Below are 15,426 nucleotides of genomic sequence, written 5' to 3' on the forward strand. Positions count from 1 at the left end.
CACAGTGTACAATTTGTGACAAGACTGTATGGGAGAATCACAATGAAAGTCCCTACAGTTCTGAATGAAGTAAGGCCACACCACATGCAGGTAAGAATTATGTGCTTATCAAAACAACTCTCCTGCTGAAGGCCATTTAATTAAAAATGAAACATCAACATTTTGTATTAATAATAAAATTAGCATAAAATAAAGTAAGAACATAAAATCATGGATAAGTGCGCTATAGCAGCAGTGACCCAGACCTGCTCAAATACTGGTGAGTTGGTGCCCCTTTGGCATTATAAGTCATGGTCAGTAGAGGATGCTGTTGCATCTTTTATAGAGTACTCTTCCACAGAAAGTTTTCAAGGTCTGTGACCTTCACTAAGGGCAAGAAAGGAAAATGAAAGTGAGTGGCAGGAATGGGGACTTCCTGCTGGGCAAAACAACAAACTCTGAAAAGGCCCCTTATGTGCAAGGGAGATTATAAGCAGATGGAGGCTTTGGTGCCAAAGCGGTCTCCTGCAAGCAGCACAGGAAGGTGATTTTTAAAGACAAGAAAACCATATAATTGAGGTACTTGTATACTGCTATCTCCTCCGATATGTGATTTAGTCATCATAACGGTCAACTGTGTAAGCTCCAGGTTCATTTCACAAAGTTGCTCTAACATAGAATATAAATTAGGAAAATTTTGGATTTACTGTGTTGCTTTTGGACTTTCTGGCAAGGTCACATGTATGTGTTAAGATTTGGAGCATTCTCCTTACTGACCCGGATTGCAGATTTCTTTTGCAAGGCATGAATATGTGTCTTGGAATATGTTCATAAAAAAGTAACAAATCATTGGCACAGACATTCAAATAGTGCTGGGAGGGACTGAAGGAAACGCTTATATGGTCACAGAGTGCAAGAGCTGGCAGCCACTGGCTGAAGCTGACCAAATCTGTATTTCTGCAGCTAACTCTATGAAGTCAAACAAGCTGTGTTCCCACTCTGAACCTCAAGACCTTTGTAAATTATTCACAACTGTGTCTTACATTTAGTGAATCCTTGATCCTTACAGTTTAGCTCCAGTGTTGTGTTAATTTTTTTGCCTATTACTCAAAAAAGGTTTCCATCGTCTAGTTCAATTTTCACAACAGGGTGCTTATGTGAGTAAACTAAGAATTTTTGTCCCCATTTTAGAGATGCAGACCCTGAGGCCTGGAGACTTTTGAGAACCTACTGCATTCTTATACCTGCCTAATGTACGAGAATGGGATTTCAATCCTACACTGCCTGAAGTCAAAAGCCATGCTCTTTGTATAGTTTACACCCATGTTTCTGGTTTCGTTATTAATGGGCATGAGAATGCTTGTGGATCCTGGTGCTATGCAGCCTTAAAATCAATGAGATGGCCCTGCGGCCTGAGATTCTGCATTTGAAACCCATGCTCAGGGTGGTTGCTGATGGTCCAGGACCATCTAAATTGCTAATTAGAAATAAGAATTTTAGCATCAGGTCCACAGGGTCAGAATGTATGTCTTAGCAAGGTCCCTGAAGGCTGGTTTCTTTGTCACATTAAAAAAAAAAATCATACATTTTTTAGGGGGCTGAGAACTTTTCTATAAATAGCCAGATAGTAAATATTTTAGGCTCGGCAGTCTCCCGTGACTCTTCTGCACATTACAAACCTCAGAAGTATGGGTTTCACTCATGCTGACCTCCACCATGAGGGTAGAGTGGTACCTCTGATGAATTAGGGTCTCACTGGTGACTGACTCATGGGTATTTCTTTTTCCTTGAGCAAGCTCCATCAACTGCAAGATTCTTAATTTCTGCCCGATGAGTGTTGAAAGGCATGCCAGTCCATGGGAACTCAAGTTAAGCTGAGTAAAAATGTCTGACTCCACAGGAGTCCAGACACCATTTTATGATGACTCTTTGTAATGTCCCGAGGACACCACAAATATACCAGAACAGGAAACTGAATCTCAGTATTTGTAAGAACAACGTAGGGCTCTTGATGGACTGCAGATGAGCTCTGTCATAGAGGTTCTGATTGGAAGCTCTAAGAAAGACCGGGGCATCTTCCTTCGAAGCCTGCTTCACCAGAGATTCTGAAGCAAGTGGCCCAGGGACACCAGGGAAAAACCTAGTCCTAACCCATGTAGCAGAAACTAGATTTGGCGCCTATAATAGAAGAGCTTGAATGAAGTCTCGAGAAGAAATAACAGTGGAGTTTCAAATGATGTCTTTTAGTTTGGATAACTGATTTCTAGAAGTGTACAAAAACGGCTGGATGCATCCACTAGAGGTCATGCTTGAGTGTCTATCAAGACCAAATTGCTATTTAAGCAGTGGCTGGCCAACCTTTTGGTCTTAGGATCTCTTTAAACTTCGAAAAATTTGTGAAGACCACTGGGTATGGTGGTGCACACCTGTCATCCCACTGACAAGGTAGGCGGAGGCAGGAGAATCCAAAGTTTCAAGGCTAGCCTCAGCAACTTAGTGGGATCCTGTCTCAAAATAAATAATAATAATAATAATAATAATAATAATAAGGGTAGAGGATGTAGCTCAGCAGTAGAGGACCCTTGGGTTGAATGGGGGGAAGAAAAGGAAAAAATTGTGAAGATCTTGAAGAATTTTTTTTGGGGTGGGGAAAGGGTTATCTACTGATATGTAGTGTTTTTGAAATAAAAACTAAGGGGATTGGGAATGTAGCTCAGTGGTAGACATTTGCCCCACAAACATAAGGACCTAAGTTTGATCCCCAGCACACAGAGAGAAAAAAGAAAAATAACTTCAAAAATACTTATTGATTTATTTTAAAATACCTATAATACATCATTATTTTTATGAAAATTACTGTATATTACAAAAGGATGGCTACTGAGAAGAATGGCATGTGTTTGTGTATTTCACAAATCTTCATAGTGTCTGGCAGAAGAGAGGACACCAGGATTCTTACATCTGCTCTGCATTCTGTGTGCCTTAATGGTACACATTATGGAAAACTACATTGCAAACCTGTGTCACAATGAAGGTGTCAATTGCTGTTACTGTCTTGGTGTTATTATGAAAATGGTGGTGACCTCATGGACTCTCTAAAAAAATCTCAGGGAGGACCCCAGTGTTTCTTAGACCACCTACTAGGATAAAGATAAAACCAAGATTTCAGAGTCTGAGGAATAAAAACCAAAACTACCCTGGCATCTTCACACCTCTATCATCTGTTTCCAAGCATCCTCTCTGACATTCATCTTACGTCTCTCTACTATCTGAAATATGCAGTTGTGTTAGTAGGCTTTCTGTTGCTGTAACACACAACTGAGGTAATTCACTTATAAGGAAGAAAGGTTTATTTTGGCTCATAGTTTTAGAAGTTTCAATCCAGCGTTAGTTGGCCCATTGCTTTTGGAGCCTGTGTTGAGGGAACGAAAATGGAAATGATCCAGATGTGAAATAAAAGAGGACGAGGAAGAGGAAGCAACCAAGGTCCCACAAGCCCCTTAAAGGATGCTCCCCAATCACCTAAGACCTGCCACCAGACTCCACCTGTTATAAAGTTCTCGCCCTCTTCCAATAGTGCCAGCCTGGGGACCAAGTCTTTAACACACAGGCCTGTGGGGGACATTTAAGATCCAAATTATAGTAGTAGTTATGCCACTTGCTATTGAGCTCCTTTTTATTTTCCTACTCTTGGGTTTTTGATTTGCGTTTTTATGTCTCTTCTCATTTTAGTTCTTCTCACTAAAATACTCTGTTAAATCTTCTCTGTCCTTACTCTATCAAACGTAAGATTTTCAATTAGAACCTTTCAATTGAACTTTCTATTATGAGAATAATATGTCTTCTCTGAAATATCTTTTTTACTTTTCTCCTTCTACTCTTGGATTAATTGACATCCTTAGTACAGATTCGTATGTGGTTCTTTCAGTATAATTCCATTTCCCTTTGAAAATTCCCTTTGAAATTGAAAGTTCTTTGAGGTTGCCTATTTATACCAATTACGCAATGCAGGTTTTTTTTTTTCCTGAGTGCAATCACCCATACTATTTTAATGAGTAAATAAAAGTTGTATTTTTAGATATGAAGATGTTAATTTATTTTCAATAAAGTTTACAAAATGATGGTCAAATCTTTTACATAATTTCTTTAAAATGTCAGAATTTCCAAAATCAGAGAGAATGAGTCTTAGGATATGAATGAGTTTACAATACTGATGTAAAATCAAGCTGATGATTTATGTCTTAGAATGATTTTTATTTCTCAGGATCACTTTCTTTAATGGCAAAAGGTAATGAGCCTAAAGTAGAACTAAATTCAACTGTGGTGAAGCAGAAATTTGGCAATGTTTTAATATAAACAGTCTATGTGGGAATGATAGTTTTTGGAGAATAATTCATAATGTACGAAATGTCATCTGGAAATATGTTCATGTAGATTTGCCATATAGTTCAGAGTGAGTTTGTTCTTATTCAAATCACATAAGCAATATGTTTGCAGTCAATTCCATGTTTATGTATATTTCCCACATGCCCAAAGAAGATATACACAAAGTGTTTTTATCTGCTTTGTAATATCATCCATTAGGCTGTCAGTGTGAAAAGTACCAGTTCTAAACAGATTGAAAACAACAAAATATTCCCTTAGCAATTAAAGACAGCAGGAATGAATTTCCCATCTTCCACAATGTATCCTTCCTTTGCTGTATCAAATTACGAAATTCTCAATGGTAAAATCACAAATTTGATTTTTTAAAAAATATTTAAATCATTTCAGCTTTTTCCCCCATGGTTACACTCCAAGAAAGGAACAAGATCTGTACCAAACTGCTCGTTCCATTCCAGCTTCCTAAAGGGCCCACACTGTAATTTTCTATTAGAGTGCAGAAAACTTAATCATTCAACAGACCAGTATTTAAAGCTCAGCTTCAGATCTTTAGCAAGGTAGTATAAATTTTTGAAACTCAGCTTTATCCTTATTTTGAAACAAACAAACAAATAAAGATACTAACATTTACCTTGCAATGTTTTGGTCATTTGTTCAGATAATAATGCCTATGATTTGTGGGGCATTTTGTATGCATTATCTTATTTAATCTATCCAACATACACAAATAATAACTACTGTGATTTTCCCCTTCTGACAGGAATGCTGATTTTTAAACAGTTTTGCCTTTTTGTTGAGATATAATTTATATAGAATAAAATGTATAATGTATAAAATTGATAAATGTATATACTCACTGAACAATACCCTAAAGTAAAAAATATACAGAAACCTTGATTTTAATTCATAGATTGTTTTAGTTCATTTTTTTTCACTGACCAAAAGACCTGACAAGAGCAATTTTAGAGGAGAAAAAGTTTAGTGGGGGCCCATGGTTTCAGAGGTCTCAGTCCATAGAAGGCCAGCTCCATTCCTTGGGGCTCAAGGTGAGGCAGAACATCATTAGAGTATGCTGGAGGAGAACATCTGGGGACATGGAACCAGGAAGCAGAGACAGCGGGACACTCTACCTGCCAGGTACAAAATATATGCCCCAAAGTCAACTTCCAGTGACCTATCTCCTCCAGCCACACCCTACATGTCTACAGTTACCACTCAGTTAATTCTTACCAGGCCATTAATGTTAACCCACAGGTTAGGTTAAGGCTCTCATAACCCAATCATTTCACCACTTAACTTTCTTACATTGTCTCAGACAGAATCTTTTGAAGGATACCTCATATGTAAATCATAACACAGATAATTAGGAAAATTCTACTGACTATTGTTTGAAATTACAATGGTGTGAAAACAAGATGCATTCAATAGAAACCCCACTTCAAATTTTGAATTTTGATCTTTCCTCTAGTTAGTGATATCCAGTTGGATACTCTCTCAAGATACTTAGCATCAGCATGAAGACATAGCTCCCTGTGACCCTGTGAAATAGTCACACTACCTTACAACAGGCATTGTATGAGATGATCTTGCCCAATTGTAGGCTAATAGAAATGTTCCAAACACATTTAAGGTTGCTCAGTTAAGCTATGATGTTTTGTACATCAGTTGTATTAAATGCATTTTTTTTTTGTCTTATGGTATTTTCAATTTATGGTGGACATAATCAGGATATAATCTCTGGGTAAGACAAGAAGCACCAGTAACTTGCTGAAGGCTTCCTAGCTGACTGTGGAGCTGGAGTCTGACCCCAGGCCATCTGTTTTTAAGACCTACATTCTTGTCCCTGCTCTTCATCTGCTCCTTTTCAATCTTCTCCTGATGTTTAGAGATTAGAAAAATTCTGCTTGAAAGTATGCAAATCACAACATGTCTTGTTTTATTTACAGGATTTACATTTATTCATTTGCCCATTTTTAAACCAGGTTTACTGAATTAAGGTTTTTTTTTCTTATGTTGCTACAACGAAAATAGCTTATAACATATTATCCAGTGACAGGAAATAACAGTGCTTTTATAATCTCTTTCAACTATATTATTAATCATTTTGAGCCTGAGACACTTATGCTTGTTTTCTCCAAGTTGTGAGTCCACGTAGGCTGATGACAGGCAATGATAAGAACTTGTTGGAACCACATGACTCACAGAGTTTTATAGAACATGACAGTTGATACTTTGCAGGCGAAGGGGAAAGGAGTTTAGCTGATATACAAATAAATGTTTCTCTGCGTCTTTAATAAAATTTCTCATTGATGCTCTTTTGTTTCAAATGGGGTTGGACAGATCATTTTACCCACTTTCATCATTTATTTATTTTTACTTGAAAATGAAGTATCAGCACTTTGAAAAGTTTTATTTTGGGTGGGGCTATTTCTGGGAAGAATTCGTGCAAATGTAAAGTATCCAACTATGGAAGTTATAAATATTACCTCATAAACTGAGAAGCTGCATTTTGTGTTTATGTTATTCTTCTGAGATGCTGAAAGTACTTTGTGGACAAATATTTGAATAATTTCAACTGAAAGGCTCAATTATAAATTAAGGCAAATATGCAATGTTGCTTAGAGAAATATTTTGTACTTGAACCCAATCATGCCTCTCCATATAATGATTTTGAGGGTGATAAAGCTAAAGTAGAAAGCCAAGCAGGAGATTTACTTTGATCCAAACATTCATTAGAGGAAATCTGAATGGTTCCTGATGCTAGTATTAAAGAAAGATGTTGAGAAGCAACAGAGAAAAAAGATAAAAATAGATTTCCACATCAGAAACTCTCTCTGTATGACTAGACATCAGGTCACTCTGATTAGTTTTGTGGCTCATTTCTGTTCATTTACAAATACTTATTGTTCTTTTTTGTGCAAAGGGCTTAATAAATGTTTAATAAATTTTACCAGATAATATAAACTGTTTCCTGACCTCAAAATTTTACTTCTTAGTTGTGAGTATACACAAGTCAATTTAAAAGATGATAGAATTTAGTAAATGCCAAGTGACATAAAACTACATATCTGAAATACTTAGAAGCAGAGAAAATCATGAGATCCTGTTGGAATATAAGTGAGATTTTAATAAAAGAAGCAACATTTAAACAATGACTTGAATCATAGGGAGGATTTCTATTAACAGATATTTAGGGAAAAATGATTAAATACTTGTCATGTTAACTTGTCAAGAAGAGGTAATAGCATGGACAAAGGGCAGATAGTAGCAATGTATGGAATATGTCAAAGGAAACCTAAGTAGTCAGGTTTGGATGAAGCATAAGCAATCTGAGTCATAAAACAGGATATATTTTAGGACTAAAATCTGACATTTAACTGGGACAGAATGCCATGGGAATATTTTGTCTGGAGACCAACATCATTAGAGCTGCGTTCACCAATAATTTAAGGAATTGTGTAGAGCACTGGTTGTACCAGACAGAAACTAGAGCTGGGAAAATTAGGTGACATTGTAATCATCCTTTGAAGATAAGGGAGTAACTAAAGTGGTGTTGGTGGTAAAGAAAAGATGGCGCAGGATGGAAAGGACGTTGCAGGAGTAGAATTAAGAGACTTGGGAACTGACTGGAGGAAGAGGGAGAAGAATAAAAGCATCATCTTTGGTAGATAAATGGGATTTCCACATCACATAGGATATGGGAGGTCACAGCAAATCAACATCCCTACTTCAACAACTAGAGGAAGCAGATTAAAAACTACAACAAAACCCACCACTTCTGTTTAAAATGGCATCAGAGAGCATGTAAGCAAGGACTATTAGACAATGAAACTTGGAAAGAGGAAGATGCTCTCTGAGTTGAGCTGATGGTCTCCAGCTATTTTCTCTTATTCTGCTTGGAGATTTTACTGATTCTGAACCTGGGCACAGGCAAACTTTGGGCTTATCCTGGCAGCAAAGCTTATACTTCTTTAAGGTTTGGTGTAACATGTTAGAAGATTGAGATGATTCAGATTCACCAACCCCTACCTATTTATTACATTCTGCTCACTCTAAAGGCAGAGTGAAATATATTGTGGTATTGTACCTTGGAATGAAGAACCTGCTTCAAAGCCTTCCACACGCTCTCTGTTTAAGACATTGGGCAGATTTTAAAGCTACTTTGTACAGCAGGCATGATAACTGAGACCTCCAACACTCAGGGTTTGAGGTGACAAAAACTTGTTGGGCTTTTGTCATAGGTCTTCCTTTAGGAACAGGAGAGAACCAGAGGTAGATGAATTGGGCAGAAGGAGAGGCTGAACTGAAATTCAGGTCCAGCAAATTCCCAGCAAATCCAGCAGGGAATTGTGGAGCAGACATTGCCATCAGAGTTGTCCTCTCTTGGGTTGAGCCTTCTTGTCATTTAGAACTTGTTCAATCACCAGATGCATGTTGCACTAGAAAGATAAGAACATCTGTTTCAGAGTTCCTCTGTGCTACTGGGGCAGACCTGGAAGGAACAGAGAACAGTAGACTGTCTGCCAATAACACTCCCTATAGCAGAGCATTGGGTCTTTCTCACAGATGTATGCACCTACAACAGACGTAAATGGACTAAATAATAGTTCAAGTTGAAAGAGTAAGATTTTCAGAGTGGATAAAGAGCCAAAAATGAACTATAAGCAGCTTACAAGAGACCTCTTAAATAAGGACACAGACAGTTCAAGAAAGTTATGGGGGAGATCTAGACTATACAAACATTAAACAACAACAACAAAAAGAGCTGATGTAACTACACTTAGAGAAAATATAGACTGTAATGCACAAACCAGGAGTAGAGATTAAGAAAATTTCATAATGATATCTTGCAGCAGAACATTATTACAGTTCTCAATCTACACACATTCAGCAGCAGTTTCAAAATGTGAATACTTAACAATCTTAGTAGGAGACCTGTGGTACAAAATGCTATAAATAAAAAGCATGGCAATAGAAAAGAAGAATGCCTTTAGAAGGTCAAGTGATAGACTCAACCGACTGAGCAAAGAATTTATGAACTTAAATGTAAGTCAAAAGAAATCACCCAAACTGAAACCCAAAGAGAAAAAGGAGTGAAAAGAACAGAATGGAGCTGTCAAAAGCCATGGTGCAATGCCATTCCCTCTAAGATAAACAGTGTTTCAGAAGAAAGATGAGCTCATGTTGCATCCCTTGACAAACTGTTCTTGAATCACAGGAAGGATTTCCATTAACAGATATTTAGGGAGAGATGATTAAATACTTGTCACTAAATTTGGTCACAAATTCACATTTTTCAGTTACTAATCAGATTCATAATTAGCATTGCATTTGTACAATTTGTACATTTTATTCTATATTCAGAAATGAGATTGGTCTGTACTTTTCTGTCTTTCCCTCACCACCCCTCTTCTTTGTACCTCCCTCCAACTTTATCTGTCTCTCCTATTGTCTGTTCTCTCTCTCTCTCTCTCTCTCTCTCTCTCTCTCTCTCTCTCTCTCTCTCTCTCTCTCTCTCTTTCTGTCTCTTTCTCTTTTGTACTATAATATCAGGTTTTGGAATTAAGATTCAATTAATTCTGAAATTATCTGCATGGAAGATTAGAGAAAAACTCAGCAGTGAGACCTTCTCGTATTTGTGCAGTGTATGGTGGAAGAACTTAACTAACATTGGCATGCATCAGCTTTTACCTGGGAAGGCTTAGTGACACACTAACCCCAAACACAGAGACTTAAACACACCATTCTATTCTCATGAGTCTGCAGCTATAGGGAAGAACTCTCTTTATCTCAGTTTGTCTCTCTTAGTCATGCACAAGTCTGTTGCAGATCATGGATTTTTGCTGGCTCCAAGGGCAGCTTTGTTGTCACATGTCTCTCACAGTTTCCTTATTAGCAGCAGTTAGGAAGGGCAAATCCTTTTCATGGCTGTGTCAGAGGCAAAGAGATCAGAAATGCCAGAACCTTCTGAAGGCCTAGGCTCAGATTGGCTTTCTCATACCTACCCATGTATTACTGGCCAAAGACAGTTTCATGGCCAAGCCCAAAATCAGGAGGAGAAAAATTACACAATGACTAGGGAGTGGATACATGAAAATATGAGAAATCTACTAAACATTTAAAATTCCGTATATAATCAGTAAAGGCCAGGATTCTATTCCTACATGGGTCAATTGTTGCATATTTTTTGCAAATAAATCAAGAATTTCTTCTAGGCCTTAAAAATGGCTACCATAGATGATGGATGGTATTTGTTATAGTTGGATGTGAGGTGCCCGCCAAATTACCTGTTAATGCCAGAATAGTCAGAGGTAAAGTGAGCGGATTGTGAGAGCTGACATCTAATCAGTCCTTCCTAGTTTTAATGGAAGGACTGGGTGCTAACTATAGGCTGGTGGGGTGTAGTTGGTGGAGCTGGGTCACTGTGGGAGCATGCCCTGGCAGGGCTGGTGTTCCTGCAGTTCCTTCATTCTCTTTTCTGCTTGCTTGCTGCCAGGAGCTGAGCAGCTTCCTTCCACTGGGCCCTTCCATAAGGATGTGCTGTCTCACCCCAGGCCCAGAGCAACTGAGTAGACTGGTTATGGGCTGAGACCTCAGAGCCAAAATAAACTTCTCCTCCCATAAGTTGGTCTTGTCAGGTATTTTGGTTATGGCAATGAAAAGCTGATGACAATGGGGTTCTTTCCTAATTCTTGTGTTACCAATTGCATATGTCCTCTCATTTCTACACTTGTATCATTTTTGTTTCTCTATTTTTCATTGAGCTTGCTAAGGTTGTTTGTTTTATTTTTTAATATTTATTCTTAAGTTTTTAGGTGGATACAACATTTTTGTTTTACATTTATGTGGTGCTGAGGATCGAACCCAGTGCCTTGTGCATGCTAGGCAAGCACTCTACCACTGAGCCACAACCCCAAGCCCCAGGGTTTGTTTTTTTATTGGACATTTCATAATAATGGAATTTTCATATATCTTATATATTTTGTTTTTTTTCCAAGTTTTATTATGAATTCTATGTACTTCTTTATTAATTCTGTGTATTTCCCTTGACTTAATTTGCTGGTCTCTTTCTAATTGTTATCCTATGTTCTTAAAATTTGAAGATATTTCAGCTTGAGCTGGTATCCATAGATTGTGGTGCAATACTTTCTCATGATGAATATAGTTTTGTAATTTGGGATCTTAGCTTGTGATTTAGAAATCCTCAAAAAGGATAATTCTTAATTTCTAGATAGTTTCATATAATTGTTTTCCCACTATCTTTTAATATTTTTAATTGATATAAAATCAGAAAAAAGGGGCCTATGAAATCTTTACTATTTTGATCCTATCTAGTTTGCCTTTGTGGTAAAATGATATCTGGATTTTATATGCATACCAGTAAAATCTAAAAATCATAAATTGTCTAATGTTGGGAAGTGGCATTTTCTCTCTGGTGCTCATTCGCTACACAAACTTTTGCTTATATGCATTAAATCAAAGGGATAATTCTTTATTTTAATCCTTTATCTTTTTCTGGTTATTTTTTAAGTATGTCTGATCTTTAAAAAGTATAAGTTCATTTTCTAGTAAGTTCTACATACATTCCTGATATTTTCACTTTACATATTCATCTATTTTTTGATGCAGATGGGTTATGACTTTTAGTACATAATGTCATTACCCATTTAGTTATTTTAACCTCAAATTTTACTTTACTTATTAATAATATTGCCACTTCTTCTTTCATTTCATTTATATTTTGCTGATATCATTTTTTTCCATTCTGTTATCTCTATCTATTATTACTTAGTTTTTTTTTAGCATATTTCACCTAAAAACATGTTCTAACTTTTTAACCCCATCTTCCAATTCTGCCTTTTAAAAGAAGAAATTATCTTGATCATTTTAAGTTTTCCATTATATATTTGGTTTTACTCCTTTCTGTTCTCTTAATATTGCTATGTATTTGCTTTTATGACTTTAAAAAAAATTTTTCCCCTTGCTAATTTGGAAGTTAATTCTGCTATTCTATTCTACTAGTGGTTACTTTATCATGCTTTTTATACTAGGATGACAGTGGTACTGACAAGAAGTTCCCAGCAAAAGTGTGTACAAAATGTAGTGAGGGAAGAGGGAGGATATGGGATGTGAATGATCTCACCCAAGGGAGGAGATCCCTTCACAGACATGAGAAGCTTCTTTGCTGTTCTCATGGAGGGGAGGGCTTTGTTTCTATCTCTTTCTATCTGCCTGCTCTGAAATCCGGCCCACTAACCAGAAGTGACTGAAATAAGCAAACCCAATGCATTCGGAGTACACAACATTTCCAGATACAGGATGAAGTCAAGATCACTTTCCTAAAAAACCAAAGCACCCTTCACCAAACAGTCTTCAGGTAGTCCGAAGTCTATTCTTGCTCCCCATTCTAGGACCCAAAATTCAATTTGTGTCTCCTCTTTGGGAATTTTCTTCTCTCTTTCCTTTCTCCTTCTTTCTTTGGTTCCGGTTTTATCAATACTTGTCACATCTCAGTCAGGCTATCTAATCAGAGAAGAATAGAAAGCAGCTCAAAATACCTGATCATTGTTAGTAAAAAACATTATTTGTCTTAATACCCTTCATTTTTAGTGATTATTGAGCACTGAGCATGGACTCCCATCAGCAGATACGACTTTTCTTAGCATATTCTATACTTTTTGCCTTTTTCCAGCATCCTCATAGATATGTAGTCTATCATACATTCGACCTATTTCTTTTAGCCTTCTTTCTTTCAACTATTATTTCTAATTCAAGTAGCTTTCTTTGTACTTTGCTCTGATATAAAAGCTTGTTATTGCATTTCCCCCTTTCTACTTAATTTAGTACTCGTTATTAAAATAGACATATCAAGCAATGTATTCAAATTACATTGTTTTCCATAATTTTGAGTTCTTCATTTCCCCTTTCAATAACCTTGGTTTTGGTCTAAGTATGCCATTTTCCGTTATATATGCTAATTCTGTATGAAAAGTGGAAATGAAATTCCAACCTTCTTCAAAGGTACTTAAATGCTACACAAGCCCAGAACATACAACAACTCCAAGAGCACCATTTTCTACAGACAAGGGGAATAAAGTGGGAAGTAGGAACAAATATGACTCTTGAGATTTCACCTAAAATTATCTTCTAACGAATCATTTTCACCAGCACTGAATTCATTTTCAACATTTTTTTCTTAAATGGTCTTGATTGTGTGCTCTAGTTTTCATAAATAGTTTTGGACAATTGTAGATGTAATTATTAAGAATCCTAAAACTGTGAGTGTATGTCACTTCAGTCAACCCAATTAAGAGTGCTAGAAAGCATTACCTGTTCAACATGAAGAAATGTCAGCAGTGTTTAGAACTTTGCCCAGAGTTCAAAGTAGAACAAGTTCTTAGGACACATTACTCTTACATTGCTGTGTTCCAACAGAGGTGGCTCATAGAAAACACCAGTATATTTAGATTCTGCACAGCTGTGGATGATGCCACCCACAGAGAGCTAGCCTTGGACCAGGTGTGAGACATTCCTCTTGCCATTCTCAAGGGATTTATTCTCTTCTGAAGGACCACCACCCTTCCTGAGCAGCCTGTTCTGTGGATTCGGGCTACATTCCTGCAGGGAAGGTCAGTTTCCCAGGAGCACCCTTCCTTTTTCGATGTCTATAATCAAATACTCATTTTTCTACCATGCTCTAAAATTAAGAGACTACCCCCCTGCCCTCCACACCAAGGTGTTCTTGCTCCCTACTCTCTCTTTACTAAGATAAGCCCTCGAGCATGTTACTACTTCCCATACTCCCCCATTGACAAAGAGATCTTTAAGAAGACTTTACTTTTGTCATCTCCTCCAGCCACATCTCACTAACTCCTAGGTCTTTGTTAAATAGCTAACATTTTAAATTCCAATATTATTTGGTATTCCTTCTGAGAATCAACTTCAAGTATTTTGACTTAATATTAGACTGACCCATTTGAAGTTGTTGATATTCAGTCATTTTTGATATACAAAATGGTCAATTTTATATTTAATATTTAATATAATAATGAGTTATTACTTTTTTTAGCACCTTCTTATACATAGGCATCTCTGTTATAAACTATTTACCATTAGGTTTGAATCCCTTGGAGAGAACTCTTCTTTAGGCCGGGATAAACAACATACAGTAAAAGCCCAGTGTTGTATAGTGATTGAGGACAGGGACTCTAGTGTCAAATTACAGGGTTCAGACCCCAGCTAAGCCCAAATCTAGTGAATGTCTTACACACATCCTGAACTTTAGTAGAATGAGAATGATAACCGAACCAACTAGAGTTGGGTTAATACTCTGGATAGTACTTGACACAGAGGAGGTATCATTGAACTATTTTAGATCCAGTTACATCAGCAAATTATCTTTCTTTTGCCCTACAGATAAAAATAATTGTTTTAAAAAAATCATTTCTTTCAACCTCCTTATATTTTACCTGATCTGTAGGATTGGATGTCTAGACATTATTGGAGACTTTTAGGTACTCCTGTTGATGGCCCCAGCCAGCAATCTTCTTCACCCTGAAGCTGGTGAGGGACTTTAGAGTATGCCTAAGAGGTAAATTCCTTCTGCTACTCACACTCTAGGGAATTCAGGCCAAGAATTCAAGATAATCCTTAACTTAAAGGAAATGGAAAATGCAAATAAGGGTCTCCTGAGAAATTCAATGTTATTTAAGAGCAGAAAAGAGATATAATAAAATTTAATTAAATAAAGATTCCCTTTAGTCATTAAGCTGTAGAAAGTAGAAATTTCTCTGTGATATTTCCCTGCTGTTTTATTAGCACTGATGTCTTACTGAGTGGGTATTAGGACAATAGCCTAAGTAAATATTTACACTATTTTGAGCAGAACTCTAAGTCAGCTTTTGGGAGAAAACATATGAAGTGAAAGAAGGAATGGAATTTAGGTTTTTGTAACTTGTCTCTGTCATAAATCTGTGAAGATTTGAGAATAAAAGTGATATTCAAGGACTGCTCAGTTAGGAAGTTAGGTTAAGAATATTGGGCGTGCCAGAAACTGGGTGGGTG

The 15,426-nt window shown here is 36.9% G+C and overlaps 1 long non-coding RNA gene across 1 annotated transcript in view; it reads left to right on the top strand.

Moving 5' to 3' along the window:
* The first annotated feature begins 374 nt into the window (after window positions 1-374).
* The window catches only part of LOC144364863 (uncharacterized), a 40,792-nt gene continuing 25,740 nt past the window's right edge, over window positions 375-15,426 (top strand). The window contains exon 1 of the long non-coding RNA XR_013422963.1: window positions 375-558. This is a non-coding gene — a long non-coding RNA (uncharacterized LOC144364863). The remainder of the gene's footprint in view (window positions 559-15,426) is intronic.

The sequence above is a fragment of the Ictidomys tridecemlineatus genome, chromosome 6 (genome assembly GCF_052094955.1).
Source record: "Ictidomys tridecemlineatus isolate mIctTri1 chromosome 6, mIctTri1.hap1, whole genome shotgun sequence".
Classification (NCBI taxonomy): Eukaryota; Metazoa; Chordata; class Mammalia; order Rodentia; family Sciuridae; genus Ictidomys; species Ictidomys tridecemlineatus.